We start from the raw sequence: 18,390 nt of genomic DNA, 5'->3' as shown, positions 1-18,390 counted from the left end.
TCAAGCGGATGTAGCAGCGATCTAGGTAATCGAACGAATAACGCACTGTCTGAAATTACCTCATGGGCCCAAGTAAACTTCCTGAAGCTAAACATAAACAAAACAAAAGCTGTCTTATTTCACCTCCGCCATACAAAAGTTCAGTTTCCGATAATTTCGTTAAAAAAATCAGAAATTGAAGTTGTCATCAGTTTTAAATAATTAGGCGTGTATTTTTCACAAAACATGACATGGGATGATCATGAGACCCATATTATTACTAAACTATCTCGCATAATCGGCGTTATGCGCCGCCATTGCTACAACTTTCCGGTTTCTGTCAACACGCTCATGTACAACTCGTTGTTTTCTTCTTTAATGAATTATGCATTTCTTGTATGGTCCACAACGACAAATGTAAACATTAGCAAACTTACCCTCTTGCAAAATGAAACTTTGCGTCTAGCCTGTAAAGTGCCATATCGCTCCCACACAGCAGAATTATTTTTAAAAATATTGCATCATTCAGGTTGCATAATTACATGATTACAAACTAAGTCGTCTATATGAGTTCGGTTTTGAAAAATAATGATACGATTGCAAGAACAGCAAGGTTAGAGAAACATTTCCCTGCTTATAATGTACGTCAACCTGAATTGTGGTATGTATCGAAATGTAAAACAAATTACTGAAATCAAATGTTAATGTTTCAACTGCCTACACTTCTAAACCGCATAACTAAGGAACATAATATTGACATATCTAGCTGATCACCAAAACAACTGCGATTAGTGTGTGTATATTGTCATGTGGCGACTTCATTTTTATACCTACATTGTAATCTTTTATTTTGTTTTGTTTTTAAAGCATATTGTGAAACATAATTTTCTTTAATTTGGTTGTACTTAGCCGCACGTCCTCTGTGCCACCTTGTGTACTAGGGGGTCAGGGCTTCTCAAGCTGTTCTCACAACTTTTACCTGCCCTCCTCGTAACGTGTTCTTGTTGCGGAATAAAATTTAAATTTCAATTTCAATTTCAAAACGCCCGACTCCCATCGTCGCTGTCCAAGAGGTCATGTGTTCGACTCCTACGTCATCCAAATCAATAGAATATTTTATTTGTCATTTGCTTGTGTGTATTTTACCGACGTCACATCCGTGACAGAAATGATGTCAGTGAAGTGTGGGTGGACCTCGGCATAAAATACTTTCGTGTTAAAAAGTCTTTACACTGTATTTTGGGCGACATTATTGGGAGAACCAGTTAGATAGTTGCACGAGCTTTGGCTTAACATGTAGCCAAGTGCATCGCTATTTTTCGTGTGATGCACGGCTAAATATTCTTCAGAAGACCACAAAATGAAGGCGTAGGCCTGCGCCTACGCTACGTGAGCATACGCAAAGCGCGTTGTAGGAGAGTAAAAAAAAACAACAGAGACCACGCTTCACAGTGCCTCTAGTCTTTCTAAAAGAGCTAACTCTAGCTGCATTGTGCATTAGAAGTCAGATGGTTGCTAGCGCTAAAGAGTTCAATGTCATTTGCAGTGTATAATATAAGCGCAAACGGCCGGTACACATAATGTGCACAATTGTTTTTCCAGGACAATATACGGTGTGTCGTTATAGCTTCATACAGAGTACAACCAGGTGAAGGACTATCTTAACAAATAGAATAAATACGAAGTGTTCAGTTCGCAATTTTATTGTTTGTTCCCGATCGATGCTTCACTATTGCACACACACACACACACACACACACACACACACACACACACACACACACACACACACACACACACACACACACACACACACACACACACACACACACACACACACCTTTTTGTGTGTGTGTGTGGCCTATTTTGTGACGCCTCCACACAGCAGTATTTAAACCTGCAATAATTAAGGTTCAGCGAAGCATCGCGTAGAACGGTTCGCATGCGTCATTCTAGATGACATATAGCTGCTGGTGCATTGTTGCGCCGATCGTCACTGACATTTTGCACGATGGCGGAAAACCTGACGGTCAGTATCACCAGGGCTTTTCTCGGATTGGTGCTTTTAGTTAGTTATTTATTTACACCGACATACATGCTGAAGACCATTACTGCTAAGGTAAGAGTGAGTGCACATGTAAGTCAAAACAGTCGCGATGTGCCGATATAGGTACAAAGGAATTGAGAAATTTAAACGCACTATAGATGAGGAAGAGGACGAGAGCATGTATAATTTAAAAATGGTTAACGTACGAACTGAGGTAAGCAATTACGATGTTCAATCCTGCGAAAGGAAATAACTGTATTTAAAAAGTTAGTTACCTTGTTAAGCCAGAGCGTTAAGTCGGTTTTGGAGATAAAGTTAATACAGCGCGTTTTAAAAACGGGGCTTCTCAAGCAGTTCAGTGATGCGTGCTCACTTAAGGATCAGTGGTGACGTGGCAACAACGCTGCCTCGGTTGAACTGACTGCCAAAAAGTTTTAATGAGGTAGGAGTGGAGGCGTAGCGGAGCTGAGTACGTTTAGATAAAATGAATGCAAGAAGTTCACTATGCTAGCATTAAAGGGGTCATGAACCACTTTTCCAAGTAATGATCTAATGGCCTCAGTATCGGAGTGTACTGCCTCCCGAATCGATTGCCGCAAAAATTTCTCGAATCCGTCAAGAATAAGCGGAGTTACGGGGGTTTGGCGCACGCTCCCAGCGCTTTCTCTCTTTTCTCGTGCCGACGAGCGCACTGGAAGCAAGACAGGGAGGGATGGCATGGGGGAAAGAAGTTACGCCAGCGCGTGTCATGAAACGCGATCGCTCTCCCGCTGTGATTCGCTTGCGCGAGTGCGGCTACCGTGTACTGAGGAGTGCGGCGCCGGCAAGTGGCGGCACCCCGCGGCAAGAAGCGCATCTGATCCGAACGCCGCTCTCGATTTACGTCGGCTATCGGCCAATAAGCCTGCTATGTCTCTTGCGACGTACAGCGGACAGACGCCCCGCCCACCGACGAGAGTGAGAACCGGCCTCTGTTTGAAAAGAGGGTGCCTGGGGAAACGGCAACTTCGCGCTCCGCTTGTGGCCATTACGCGGGGCGCACGACTGTAATATTTGGCAGAGCAGTTCATAGCCGTGTCAGCTTTCCGCAGGATGTGTTTTTTCAATCAGCCCAAGGGGTGCTTCATGACCCCTTTAAATTGATAAATCAATATGAAAGGCTTGTAGCTGAAAAAAGTTTCAGTCTTCAATGACTGTTTAGAACTCCGCACTGACGCCTACAAATCATTTACAATGCTTACAATGAGGCATATTTTTCAGCTGACGGAATATTTTTTCCCAGATCCGTGCTTAACTTTCTCCGTTACATAAAAAAGGTTAAATCTGCGTACGAAACCCCGTTGCAGTACTTTCGCTCAGGGACCACTTTTTCAGCACCTCCACGTCAGCACGCTAGACGGACAACGCATGTACAGTAGAATAATGCGTATCTTTAGGCGTATTGATATTTCAAGAAAAAAAGGTTCTTTTCTAATCGAGCGCTAATTCCGCGGTTAATCTGGCGCTAATTTAGTTCTTGTGTAAGTCTGGGCGCAGTTGTAACTCCCGCGATAAATCATTCTCTGATGTCGTTCTAGTGCAGGCCCCCACTTAGTTCTAAATCGCGCGCTAGATCCTGCGCTGATGCCGTTATGATGTAGGTGCAATTTTAAATCCTGCGCTTGATGCACCTGCATTACGGTGAGGCCTGATTGGATGCGTAGCACGGGCAACCCAGTGAATCCCTTGGCAATCGCGCGCTTGCCGAGACAGTGGCGCCTTCTCTTGCGCGGTGCGGGTATCAGCCGGCTGTTTCAGACGTGTTCTTCGCTATATTAGGCAAATAATTGCGCTTAATTCTTCCTTATTTCTGCAGTTCACATTATTCTAGGTCTTGTTATTCTATTTTGGTCTGCTTTTGAGCAGAGCTAACCTTATTTCAGGTCTGCATTAACCACTCGGTGTCTACGCGACATGAGATAGTGGTTGGACGGCAAGCCGGGCCCCTAAAGTACTACGAACTTAAAATTTTGTGGACGTATAAAATTCGCCTGTAAGAGCGTGCCTTGATAGAGTTATCAGGCCCCGTTCACATGACATTCTTAGCTTATCGATAGCCTTTTCATCCGGGCCCTCTACTACAGGAACGTCCTGCGCGTGACAGTTGCATAGATGCAAGTGTAGCCGCAACTGCACTTGCAGTAGACACCGTGCGCTCGTAAGGCGTCTACTGCAATTACAGTTGCGAAGTACCCACTATGCGTCTGTAAGGCTATACATATTGTCGCAGCACACATTGTTGATGCAATGGCTTTCCATTATGAAGATGATTATGATGATAATTGCGAACTGTGACAGAGTCTGTTTATACAGGTGCGCGACTTGAAACCTGCCACTCGTTACGCAATTCAGATGAAGTAATGCCTACTGTGATTGTACGCATCTGTCACGCAATATTATATCTGTCAGCTCATCCCCCGACTTGACGCCTGCATAGTCGCTTTTCTGGAACAGGGTGCTCATTCAAATCAGCATGACTCACCAGCATTCTGTTACACCGTATGCTCCGTAGGCTCATCAACACAATTAGATAATATGGCGCATCGTTGATAAACATATGAAGGTTTTACTTCCGCTGAATAAACGAAAGGTATGCATGACTCGCTTTACAAATAGGTCTTCGGCCTGTAATTTTAATTATTCGGAAAGAATAAAAAAGTAGCCCTGTGCAAAAAAAAGTAGCACTCGACTGCCACTCAGAATGCTTGAGTTCGATTGCGATCCGAACCTTGATTTTTGAATGCAAATCATTTCTGATTGAACGAAAACCATCATCGAACCGTAGCTTGCACTTCGTGGCAATAAACGGGACATCCATTCAGTGTGAGTTCCAACCATACGTCGGAACACGAGCCACCTTTTACACGCCAGTGTACAGTGAAACCTCGGTGATACGATCACAGCTGATACGAATTTCGGGGTGACACAAACATTTCGTTAGTCCCGGCCAAGGCCCATTGGCCTGTAATGTAATAGAGTACGGTTGTTGCGAACCGATTTTCACCCAGCGACGTTTGATACGAACGTACGCTAGCGCCCAGGTACGAAGAGATGCTGTCCGCGCTGTCGCGGAAGACGCGCCAAGCACATGCGAGCGTGGGAACGCAAGCGTGGGCATGCGCGTAGCACCGCCAAATCGTCAGAATCACGGTGTAAGAAAAACACTTTTCTTACGGTCAGAATAAACCTTCAGAGACGCTTCACGGCCTCCCAAGTTGTGCGCGCGAATCTTTGATGCTCTTCTGTGCCTCCGCGTGCCTTCGCGTTTAGATTACAGAGAACATTAGCGCCGTGTTTTTTTTTCTTACGCGTCGACGCGGGCTGCTGTCGTTGTACTCTGTCTCGTGCCTGCCTCGCGCCTGCCTCGCGCCTGCCTTGTACTCGTGCCTGCCTCGCGCATCAGACATCCTATGAAAGGTGGACGAGGACCGAAAGAAGGCGAGGACGGTCTTGGTGAAGGAGTCAGGCCTCACAACGTCAACATGAGCGACCATTGAGGTCCCACTTGTGCGGGCACGGCCTTAAATCTCCCAAAACACATCCCCAACATCTCCGCGATAACAAAATCGAAACACAGGGCCGTGATTCTGTAATTTTGTAGCCTTGATCCATCGCGTCAAAGCACTTCTTTTGTTACTTTCGCTGCAGTACTCCGATCTCATGCAAAAAAGCATACTAGCGTTTGGAAAAGGCTACTGCTGTCGCGGGTCACGACGAGGCACCTGGTTCATTAATTAGATATGTGCGTATGGGCCGTATATATACGAGGGCTGGTGTGATTGCCCACATCTAAAAACTTAACTGACCATCATTCAGGGTTCTTCCTGACGTTGCTGCGGCCCTGAAAAACAATAAATGAAAATGTACGCCAGCTTTCTTTTGTCGCATGCTAATTTTCCAAGTTTTCTGGTGATACGAATTTCGGATGATACGAATATTTTTGGTGGTCCCGTGAGATTCGTATCACCGAGGTTGCACTGTACTCCACACGCATACCAAGCGAGTAATATGCGAATGACCATTCTGTGCAATTTATTTACATTGAACGCAATATTTGAATGTTGCAAATCGTAGCACCAAGCCAGCAAATAACCATCAAGGAGTGAAATGCTAGCCTTTCTTCGTACGACATTCCCATTTCCTGTTATCGCATTCATTGTTTCCTCCTTGCCGCAACACAAATTTTTTTCGATGGCAACTCATTTTTTGATGAGAGAAACAGAATGTAGGAATAATAAATTCGCATAGCTTCAAATAAGAAAAGAAATAGATTTGGCAGTTTATCAAGGAAATTCCAAAATGTAATTTGGGCGATATGCCGATGGCAGCTCATCTTCCTCTAAGCCTGCATCATGCGTACTTTTGGAAGGGCCGTGTTCGCAACTACGCTCACTTTTCACTGAGGTTGCGTTTCCTTATCGTCACATAACATTTTGCTCATGTGTAATCGTTTTTATTTAAGCGCTGTATTCAGCTTGTCGTGCGCGCTGATTTTGCAAATATTTTGTAATCGGTATTAGCTACTACCAAGATGCAGTTAACTATCGGGGGGCGTGTTTGTCAAACTGCACTGGTGTAGGTTGCACTCGCTTTCCTATCGTAATTATCCCATGTGTGCTGTGACAAAATATTACAAATTAAATTAATGTGTCACTGCCGTTGAACATTACAAGATTCGCTCGTTTAATTTCAATTTTCAGGCCCTACCCTGAACGTGATGGCACTGTTACAGGTAGCAGCGGATCGTGAACTGAGAAAGCTAAAAGAAAGACACGTGGCTGTGTACCGCCAAATCGACGGATATCTCGTCAGCCCCTCGTTCGTCGATGAGCTTGTCCGTGACGCTCTCAGCTACCAACCGCGCCCGGATGACATATTCATTGTAAGCTATCCAAAGTGCGGAACAACATGGATGCAGCACATTGTGTACAACATCCTCAACAGCCGACCGCCACCGAGAGGGCTGCTCGAGCAGAGTACCGCCATGCCATTCCTTGAGATGCAGGGCTCCAAGTCCGCCAGGATCATGCCGAGACCCGGAGCCATTAAAACTCACATGCCATTTCACTTGCACCCCTACTCGAAGCAGGCCAAGTATGATCACGCTTGAACTCATTTCTATCAAACTGCGTTGTCATTCACAGGAGCATAAAATGCATTCGCGCACACGCCTTCACACAAGAGTAGAACGAATCATTTTTCATAAGGAAAAATTCTAAAAATGAGCCACCTCACACGCAAAGATGACCACTTAGCTTTTGCGGCGAGGCGTTTATTAGAGCGAAGGTGCATTATACCTTACATATGCCGCAGAAGTAGGAGTAGTAGTAGTAGTAGTAGCAGCAGCAGTGTCGGACGGCATCCACTGAGATGCCATTAGCCGAACTGGCAGTTTACGTGAGTTTGCTTTGACTAATCAGATAATAGCGCGCGTATTCCAAATCTGGCAGCGGATTCACATCACGCTATCTCGCTAGCCAATTATACCGGGTGTTTCAAGGAATGTGCGCAAAATTCTCAAAAAATCAGGGAAATGCGATATTTATTTGATGCCTTCCCAATTAGTTCTGCAGTAGCCGCAGGCCTTTTAAGATGGCTAAAGACATCATTTGGGACAGTAATTAAGAAAGTTGAATTAATTACCTTTTCAATTAGTGGATTTAGGTGGTTATGCCCAATGGGAAAATTGAACTCCTTCGTGCGAAGAGCCCGTTGCAGCCTTGAGGTTTCGAAACAGCCGCATCTAGTAATAACTGGTACACGTAATGAAACTAATGAAATTAACCCATATTCAACGGCGAAACCAAAACGGAAACGCGGAAGAGCGCAGCTGCAATATTATTCTAAGACGCGCAGAATGAGTCAGCATCGTTATATAAACCATCAAGCGACTACGTTGTGTGGGTGCGCGGGGTGCGCTTGCAATTAAAGCGCGCATGGCGCAAATGTGTTAAAGAACGCGGAAGAACTACGCCTTTGTAATCGTTGTGCTGAACAGTGATGTCATTCTGGTCATCTGCTTGTTGCGCTAATCGCAGCCTCGGCTTCGGTTTCGCCGTTCAATATGGTTGAATTTCATTACGCCACAACAATTAGAGGAGGCCTCATTTTCTAGAGACCAGCACACAGGGAATTCCATGCATACAGCCATATTTGCATCGTAGGTCGCGCCATCTATCGCACACGCGACAAAACAACATTCCTGGGCTGCCATGCCAGAAGCCGCTACACTGAGCAAACACAAAACTCCCAAAACTGAGCCCTTCGGAGATCGTGTTTCGCGTTGTTTCTGGCCTGGATATTTTCGCTGTTTTTATTGGAACATCATGGACACCTGGCTTCATGCAAGCCCACAATGTATCAAGTGCGTACTGAGTAGGCTGCGGAGGCAACCCCGCTATGTGCGTACGCTGTTACATTTGTTAAAAAACGTCCTCGATGTAGTACGCGGAGTCGTAATTGCAGTGCAGCTCGCGAAAGAGTGAAACGATGTTTTGTTGCCACATATTGCAAGTTGCTCACAAAGTTTTGTGAAAACTCATTATTTTAACAAGCATTGCGCAATAACTAGAGTAGGTTTTGCGGGTAGTTTCGCGGAAAGTAACTTGTGTTTCACGAGAGCTCTTCAAATAATGCGTCTCGCTCACAAAAGCATGCTATGAGAGAGTGTCACCTGCAGTATCGTTCATCAATCCATTTTGAAGCTATCTGCACAACTTTAGTACTGTAACGATGCTGCTTTACAAGCGAAAGTGTGCTACTCTTAGTGAAGCCGATATTGAAATGGGCGGAATCCTGCTGTCTCGTAATAAATGTGTGCTTTGTAAGTATGCAAAAAATCTAGCTGCTTGAGCTAGCGCTGCGCCTGCGACGTAAAGGACACTTACGTCGCTACTGTCTACTTACGTGCCACTATATGTATTATGTGCAGCTGGATGCCTCGGGTCCAAATGAATTTGTGGACATCAAACACTGGAATGAAAGCATGGAATTCTGGCCAGCTCTTGAGGAACACCGCACCATTTACTACCGCTTGAAGACGAACGCTTGTAATTTTGAAGGCGTGGATGCCATGAATAACACTAAAGCTTGATACTACGTTGAAAGTGGCAAAGCATGCTGATTGTTTGTGCTTTAAAGCCTTACCTTGCACTACGTTTTCGTCAAAGTAACCGCTCAAAGGTATTGAGTGCACCCCCACACAAAGCTTGCGTCTGCCTTCAAACCAGCTGCGTGTCACGCAAATTAGGTTCGTAAAATGGAATAGGTGGGCCTCACACTATAGAATACAGCCGTTAGTGAACTTACTCGCGCATTTTCACTCCGTTCGTGGTTTTTCTGCTTGAATTACAATTATCCACAATACATGCAGTTAGTGTACTTGCTCGCGCATTTTCACTCGGCTCCTAGTTTTTGTGCTTGAATTGCAATTATCCACTCGCGGCGAAGCTGAAAACACCGCACATGCAAGGCGGTGAGCATCCGTTCAATGTTCCTCCCTTATGTGGCGAGCAGTCACGCTCGCTATCGCCAGCCGGTAGTAAAAGGTTAAGCGTTATCATATGCCTTCGACCCGTTGTCATATTAAACGCCGTTGGCAACTGCCGCGGCAAATCGGGCAGGAGCTTTGTACCAGTGCTCGCTGTCTTGCATGCGTAATAATGGAAACTGCAATTAAAATTTGCAGCGAGATATGTCGGGACACAGACATGCTACAATAATTCTTCCAAGGATAACTGTGTAGAAACGCGACTGCTTCCGACTTTTGAAAACGAACATGCCCGCTTGCGGCAGTCACTAAAATGTTCTTCACTCAATCTTTGTAAACTGGCCAGCTAGCATCGATAATTATTTTCTCACTGTGTGTCCCTCTAGATACATAACTTATGTGCAAAGGCGCCCCGCCACGGTGGTCTAGTGGTTATGGCGCTCGACTGCTGACCATAAGGTCGCGGGATCGAATCCCGGCCGCGGCGGCTGCATTTTCGATGGAGGCGCAAATGTTTGAGGCCCGTGTACTTAGATTTAGGTGCGCGTTAAAGAACCCCAGGTTGTCAAAATTTCCGGAGCCCACCACTAAGGCGTCTCTCATAATCACGTCGTGGTTTTGGGAAGGTAAACCACAGATATTATTATGTGCAAAGGTGGTTTCCACGTACCTCCCAGTGCTGAATTTTCAGAAAGTCATTAGGCTTAAAGGGACACTAAACAGAAACAATGTATTGGTTTAGATTGATAAATTGTACTTTGATAACTACAATGCCATTAATTTCACCATCATAGGTGTAATATTAAAGGAGAAATGAAGTTCAGAGTCTCATTCTTAAATTTCGCGCAAAATTTCCACGCGTGACGCACGGGTTTCAGTGTCTTCATCGTAATTTGGCGCCATTGGCTTAACAAAATTTCCTCTAACTTGGTATGTTAACTCTATGTCCCTCTCAGAGGACAGTGTACTTCATTTTTAGCGTTAAAGGATGACCTAGCTCCCAGTAGGGGCCGTCAAAATATGGGATGTCACGGCGAATGGTGCGGAAACATCAAGGTGGCGTCACCACCCACATTTTCTTTTTGCTTGATTTCTCGCTTGCTAAGCGTCTTTTCGCAACAAGCGGGGTGTTTTTGGTATCGTGAAAGAGCAGTTTACTAATACGAGAAAAATCGCTTTGCTCTTTAGTGTCCCTTTAATTCCGAGCACCCTGTGGACCTAACATCTTGCACTGATTTCTGCCCTGTGAAGACAATAAATACATCTTCCAAGTCAGTGTCATTTGTGCGTTAAATAAAGCGCCCTTACAAATTTGTGTGGTCAATTTCGATGCATGTAATTTTAAAAATATTTATGGAAAAACTGTTATCTATAGTGTGCGTACTTTTTTTATCGATTGAAGGGTGACTAGGACAGGCCCAGTGAACACTGAAACAATGAAAGGAGCCAGGAACGGTGCTAAAGCATATGCAGGCGGGCAGGACTAGCTAAATATCACCTGTTATTGTTTTTTCCAATAAAATTGGGAAAAGCACAAGAAAAACCACTTCGGCGGTAGCCTTTTCTTATCGAGATGCGGCTTAAGGAGAGTTGCCGTTTACTGGCGACAAGTACGCCTTTTCGAGTGACCATTTGGAATTAATAAAAAATAAATTGTAGGAATTCATGCAATGTGTAACACCTAAAGAAGAAAAATATTGCGTAATCACATTAACATTAACACAAATAGAAACCACGAGAAAGATTTTAACCATATGACGCAGACTATATTTGCTGCAACTGGAAGCATAAATAGGCGTTTATGTGCTTTAATTGCTCCTTGATCAGCGCCTTTGATGGCCATGAGCTAATTACTACCCTTAGTGGTTAGAGCTAAGCAGAATATAGTAATTTTAGTTGAACTTAGACACGCTGTTTGTGTGTAATTTGCTCAGGACAATCCTATGACGTATAGGACGTATACGCCTATCACAAGGCGTGTTGAATGCCTTTTGTTCCATAATGATGTATCTGAAAGGCTGAACTTACCATAATTAAATGCTCGAGTATAGGTACGCAAATACTCAGACGAGCCAGTTACCAGTTTCAAGTGCAGTGGCTCGGACGCATGTCACTATTGCAAATTTATAGTGGACAAAATCTAAAATGACGTCTACATGGGAGACATACAACAACTTAGTGGCTGCTTATTGCCTTTTGTTCTTATTGTGTAGAGTCTGACGTGAAGGTTCTTGCTTTTTTTACCTCTTCATATGAAGGTACATCTACATAACCAGAAATCCTTACGACTGTTGCGTCTCCTCCTACTACCACACCAAGGGCCTGCCTGCCTATTGCTTCGAAGATGGCACTTTCGATGAATTCTTCGACATGTTCATCGAAGGCAATGTAGCCATTTGGGGACTACTTCGAGCACGTTCTGTCCTGGTACGCACGAAGACTGGACGAAAATGTCCTCTTCGTGACGTACGAGGATCTGAAGAAAGACACGGCCGCGTGGATCATCAGGATTGCCGAATTTATTGAGGAAAAGTACGCTTGCGAAATAAAACAGAACCCAAGCGCGCTAACGCGTATCGTAAACAACACAAGTTTAAAAGCTATGCAGGAAAGTGTGAACGAAGTTATCCAGAAGGGGTGCGAACAGATGAAGTCCATGTCTGAAGACAAGAAGCCGTGGTGGATGAAGCGCGTTCTAGAGAGAGCGGGTGAAAAAATGGCGAAGAAACCTGTAACCGAAGATTTTATACGCAAGGGAATAGTGGGTGACTGGCGCAGTCACTTTACGCCTGATCAGGTGATCCGCATGAAAAAGACGATGGCTATTAAAACTGCTGGAAGTGATGTCATGAGTCTCTGGGACGGTGTTGGACTACCGTGAAACCCTCATATGACATAAAAGCTTCCAATAGGTCCGAACTTTACACTAGGGAATATGATAAAGATGACACAACATAATAACGGTGTGAAATAAAGAGAAAGCGAATGTTGATCTTAACAGACCGACAGACAATGAACTTTATTAAGATAGTCCTGAGGAGCACCGCAGCCGTTCAGGGCGGAAGCGCCGCGGGCCGCTCCCACGTGGGGACGGGGAGGCCACGCCTCATCGCCGCGTCGTGGGCCCTCTGGACGGCCCTTAAGTAGTGTAGTAGATTCGAACTCCTTAGCTCGGAGCACCACGCTTCTTCAGTGAGGCGTTGAGGGCCGCGTAAGGAGGGACACCGCCGTAGCATGTGATCTAAATTGCTTCTGGCGCCAGTCCGCTTCAGTCCGGTTCAAAAGCACCCGTGCAAGAACTTAGCGTTGATAGACTAGGATAAGACCTGGTCTGTAGCATTCGAAGCGTGGCAGCCTGAGGCCTGGAGAGTTTCTCATGCGGAAGAGGAAACGTTCGCCTAGACAGCTGGTAGTCCTTAGAAACCTCGTTGAAAGTGAATAAAGGATCTCGAAAGACCTCCCGACCAGTCCCCGAGGTACTGCCTCCGTCCAACCCGGCGCGGTGGGTTAGCTCGTGCGCGCGGGTGCGGGCGACCTCGTTGAGGTTAATCAGAGAGGGTAAGTGTTACCCGAGATGAGCCGGAAACCACGTGATGGTGTCTGAGGAAATGACTCTGTCACCTAGGATGTGCGCGACCTCGGCGGAAACGGAACCTGATGCAAGGGCTCTGACAGCCGCGCGGAATCGAAGTAGATTTCATGCCTATTCTCGTCAAGTAAAGCGAGAGTCACCGCGGCCTGCTCGGCTCTAGCCGGGGTGGTATTCATGAGAGATGCAGAGTTGAGAACTGCGCCACTGTGGTCCACTACGACGGCAGAAAAGTTTGCCGATGTGATCTTAAAGAACAAAAAAGGAGTGGCCCGTTTACTAGTTAGGTAAAAAGGGTGTTGCTTCTTATCCTTTAACGAGCACATCGTTTAGACTTTTGCCATTACACTTGAATATCTACAAAAATGACGGCCATCATACGTCGTACCCTTTTCTAACAATCTCTCATTATTTTTCTTTCCATTACTTTACATAATCTCCTATTGCTTTACATATTCTTGCCCTGTTACAAGTTCTACTGCCGCATGGTAGAGCTATTCTGACACGACCAGAAGAATAAAATTCTTGTATAATTGTTAAAAATATCCTCTCAGGTGTTGATGTGCTTGCACTGCTGCGGACCATTTGGACCGCTTCATGAAACAATGAAAGCGCGCGAACGCAGAAACTGGCGCAAGAATGTAAAGACGTATCTAACAATTCCAAGACGCTTAAGTACTCAACAGCCGTGTATGTATGATGCCCAATAGTCTGTCTACGATTCTAAACGAACTAATCAGTGCATATCACGGGAATTACAAAGCTATGATCTCTACTGTTAGCAAATAATGGAAACTACATATACCTGCTCTTCTCGAACACTGCGGTGTGCAAGTGCTTCGCGGGTCATACATCACAAAGTAGAATGACTCGTGTGATTTCTCTGTGAGGCAATCGTGGCACGGTGCTTGTGTAAAAAAGCATTACCTTTTTAACAACAGCGTTGATGTTGTTTCTGTTAAGTTGTTTCAACTTCCACACCCATGCATAAAACTGTTACTCGAGCAAATATAGTATTTTTTTTTCCGGTGGAACAACTTAACAGAGGAACTTATGATTTACACGGATCGTGTCCCTGTTACCTGAACAAATTTTCCTGTCGAAACATTTCATATGGCAGATATCGAGTAATGTCATGTGATGATACGAGTCATGGCGAGATTTAGCGCGTGTAAAAGAGGACACGGAAAAGAAGACACGGGAGAGGCGCTGACTGAAAAACTGAACTTCATGGAAAAGGAAACGCGCTTCTTAAAGTTGGCAAAAACGTCACAGCGAAACAACCCAACATATGTCCTCACGTGAACATCCATGAACAAAACAATATCAGACAAGCAAATTGTGCATATCTGTCGTATGAGATTTTTCGAAGGGGCCAAGTAGAAGATGCAGAAATTCGATTGCTGCTACATCCTCAATATTCGCATTTCTTTGCAATTTTAGAACCAGGCGAGGACGTGCTCCTGACTGCGCAAATAAACTGGCGCAGCACTGCCGTCGTGTTGAGATTCCTCGTCGTGTTGGGATTGTAGCTAAAATTTAGCATTCCGCTAACTTGACGGGACTGTATGTACTCACATACCTACCTTTCCATCCTTAATAATTACACTTTTATTGCGATAGCAATTATATGGACCGTCTTGGCTGGTTTTTGCAGCCGCCGTCATGCACCATATATGTATAAGTATGTATATATATATAAAAGTCCCAAGGAAAAATAATTCAGAAAAATGCTACCGAAGCGCGGAATCTAACCAGCGACCTCACGCTCGGCAGCGCATGGCGCTAACCACTACGCCACAAAGCGCAGATCCTTCAGGTAGCTAACGGCGAGCGTTATATACATACCCTTTCCCGCTTGCAGGACTCCGAGACGGCAGGCGCTTATAAGCATTTCTTCATTACTTGCGAAATGGCGCGAGGAGCGCAACGGGCGCATTTAAAAGTCGTCGGCCAGCTCGCTCGCTTCTTCTAATATTTGCGCAGGGTGAACTTTGCCCCTCCGTTTTCTGCTCGCGCGGTAGTTGCTGCCGGGGGGGGGGGGGGGGCAGATGTTTCTGCGGCGTAGCAGCGCGTCCATCACGGGCCGCTCTTCTTGCTCTCGCATTCATTGCTTCGCCCTTGCGGTGAAAATGTGACTTTTTAGATGCGACGCATTTCTTGCTAGGGGGTATGTCCCGCGGCGTTGGCCTTGGCGTCCGCACTCACACTACGCATTCGCAACCCTCCTCCTTCATTCTCTCCAACAGCTGCGCGTTACTCTCTCCACTTCTCCCCCAGCACCTGCTCGCACTTCTCCTGCGTTCTCGCTTCTGCTCTCCCGGCGCATGCGCTACTCTCCTCCTCTAGTCTCCTTCAAGTGGTAGAGCGCTGCGCGCGTTCAGTCCAGCGCTTGCTCCGGTTGACTCCTCTGAAATGCGGGCTCGACATGCCGAAATTCTCTCCTTCGCAACGCCGCGATGAGGGCCAGCGCATGCGCGTCCCCTCCTCCTCTCTCTCCTCTCCTACGCTGCCCCTCTCTCGCGCGCCTGACGATCGCGTTCCCAGCTCGCCCTGTGAGAACTAACGGCCAGGCTAGTGGGAAGACACGACGGGCGTAGTGTTCCTCTTCGCGTTCCAAGACGCGAGGTCGGTAGCATGCCCAACGAACGACAACTGAACGCGATCGTTCAAGTGCTCCGGCTTCGTATCGCCTGATGGTCCCCTTTAGCGGGAAATGGTGTATTTTTTTTTCTTTCCCGTTCACTTCCCCCGGTGTAGAGTAGCAGGCAAGAACATACTACCTCTCAGGACGACCTCTCTGCCTTTGTGTAAATAGGCATTTCTGTTTCTATCTAGGCCACAATGACTTGGGCGCTGGGGTTTAGATTTATGTTGATCCGCGCTATGGATACCGCTTTGCATTAAATTGTATACGTGTTGTTAAAGGCGTGCACGCTACAAGGTCTTGTTTCCAGCGTAGGCAAGGGAGCAATGTGGTGAAGCTTACCTTTACGAGGCTGGTTCCCCAACAAGGTTTCAGAATCTTTCCGGCGAAACGCAACACAAGCTAACCAAAAAAAAAATGGGCAGATTCCACACATTGTGGGAATCGGTGTCATGGGAAGCAGTCCGCGAGTACTTCTATGCTGTATTTGATGGCTTTGAGCCAAGTGTTACAAGGTGCATCAAGGTGCTTTTGTAAGTGTAGTAGCTGTGTGGACATCGTGTGCTTACCAGGCACGTCGACAACACTGGCGTTTAAAGGGTAACTTAAGGTGCGACGTAAGGCCAGCCCTCACGTTAGAGTACAGAAGTCACTATTGTCACGGGGTCGTGACGTCTACGAAGACAGCAGTCAGCACATCCGAGATGAAACTGTTTATTTGGCCGAACTTGTGGCTGGGAAACTGATAGTCAAACTACAGCAATACACGCTGTACAATAATAGCGGCGAACGGGGCGTCGACCGTCGATCAAGTGACAAGCGGTGAAGCGCGTCGGCATTGAAACATGTGCCGTCGAATATTCCAGCGTTATCGCTGGCTGTCGTGCAAATTCTAGAATAGGCTCGAGTGTGCGCGTCTTGCGCGCGATCTTAACAAAACGATCTACAATTATCGCGAAGGTTCTCGAACAACGAGGCGCGGTTCGCGCTGAGCGTTGCTGACAGTCTTTGTGGCCGAAAACCGAATACAGCAAAAGTGATAAAGAAACGCACGTGGCACTATTATCGAAAATAAGTGCACTTTATGGTGCTATCATGTGAATATCATACGTAACATTCGTTAATGTATTTCTCCGGGGTCGAGCAATGCTTCACTATAGCTTGCTGAATCATATGAATACAAATGCAATGTTTATTACACTGCTATGAAAGCGGAGCCGACACTGGAACCACAGATGTCAATCTGATATGACGCGTAGGAGTACATATCTAGTGTTTTCATATATATCACATCATATATGTACTCCTAGTAGTATATATGTGATATGTACTCGTAGGAGTACATATCTAGCGTTTTTTTTTTCTTTCTTGTAATATTGGATAGCCAGCACCACAACCACAATTGACGTTGTACCGCCAGTACGCCTGTATAGGCTGTTTTTACAAACCAGTCTATAGAACTGACGTCGCTGAGTGGTAGAATACCTGACTGCCACGCAGAATGCTTGGGTTCGATTCCTGCTGGGCAGTGCTGGGCAGTATCGAAGATACATGTATCTTAGATACTATCTTAGATACTCTTTGGGTATCTTGTATCTGTATCGCGATGCGTCTCGAAAAACGATTATCTGTATCTGTATTTCCGATACATTCGATAATGTATCGTGTATCTTAAGATACAAGATACTTCTATTGCAACACAACCGTGCGAAACAATAATCGCTGGCCAAGCTCCGCTTCTCAAGCTGGTACTGGTGACACTAACCCATGAGAACAAGTCTAGGGGCAGTGACGTTATTTTATTTTCACGCCAGAGTCATCCAGTGAGGGCAGAATATGAGGAAGACAAGCGCGCGGACGTGTACGCCGAGCCCACGTACCTTTTGTTTTCTCTATTTTTTTTCTTCTTGGTTGCGCCGATGCCCCAACACTTGCTCTCAGCTGCAGTCACTGTCCTGGGCCGCGTACTCTACAGCGTGCAGCGTCTATAGCGCAAATTCTGATGTCGCTACAGTGTCGTTATTGAAGATTCCCTTGCGTCTTGATTCGTAACGAAATGTGATGCGTGTGAGAATAGGGTTGCTTTGCGTTTCGTGGATTTTACATATCAGCGATTTGAAGAATCTCGTGGATGTAAGTTTGACTGCATGCAATGAATTAACTTATATGCAAATGAGATTCTAACAACTTTAGCAGCACTGGTACTGATACTAGATCTAATAGAGCAAGCGTTTAACTAACAGAAAATATCTTGGCGTATCGTATTTTTCAATTCCTGTTAGATTTATTCAAAGAATTTATGAAATCATAGTCTGATTATTAGCACAAGTGCTTTCTTAGCTGTCATTTTGCATCCCATGCATTACCTAGGTCTCTGTACTGTTTTTCGGTCTGGTCACCGAAGTATGTCTTTTGTAACGCGCTACCAAAATAAGATCTCTGCTTTATTCTTCTAACTGTCATTCTTCTAACATTCTTCTATTCTTCTAACTGTCATTAACTGTTTATTCTTCTAACTGCACAAAGCGTCCTACGACGCTTTGTGCAACTATACAAAGACTTCTGAGACGTTTCTGTGTTGAACATGTTCTCTTCTTGAG

The 18,390-nt window shown here is 45.5% G+C and overlaps 1 pseudogene; it reads left to right on the top strand.

Moving 5' to 3' along the window:
- Nucleotides 1-1,990: 1,990 nt before the first annotated feature.
- On the top strand, nucleotides 1,991-12,557 carry LOC119375270 (sulfotransferase ssu-1-like; annotated as a pseudogene).
- The last annotated feature ends 5,833 nt before the right edge of the window (nucleotides 12,558-18,390 follow it).

The sequence above is a fragment of the Rhipicephalus sanguineus genome, chromosome 11, assembly GCF_013339695.2.
Source record: "Rhipicephalus sanguineus isolate Rsan-2018 chromosome 11, BIME_Rsan_1.4, whole genome shotgun sequence".
NCBI classification, from domain to species: Eukaryota; Metazoa; Arthropoda; class Arachnida; order Ixodida; family Ixodidae; genus Rhipicephalus; species Rhipicephalus sanguineus.
This window is presented reverse-complemented; position numbering and strand designations above follow the sequence as displayed.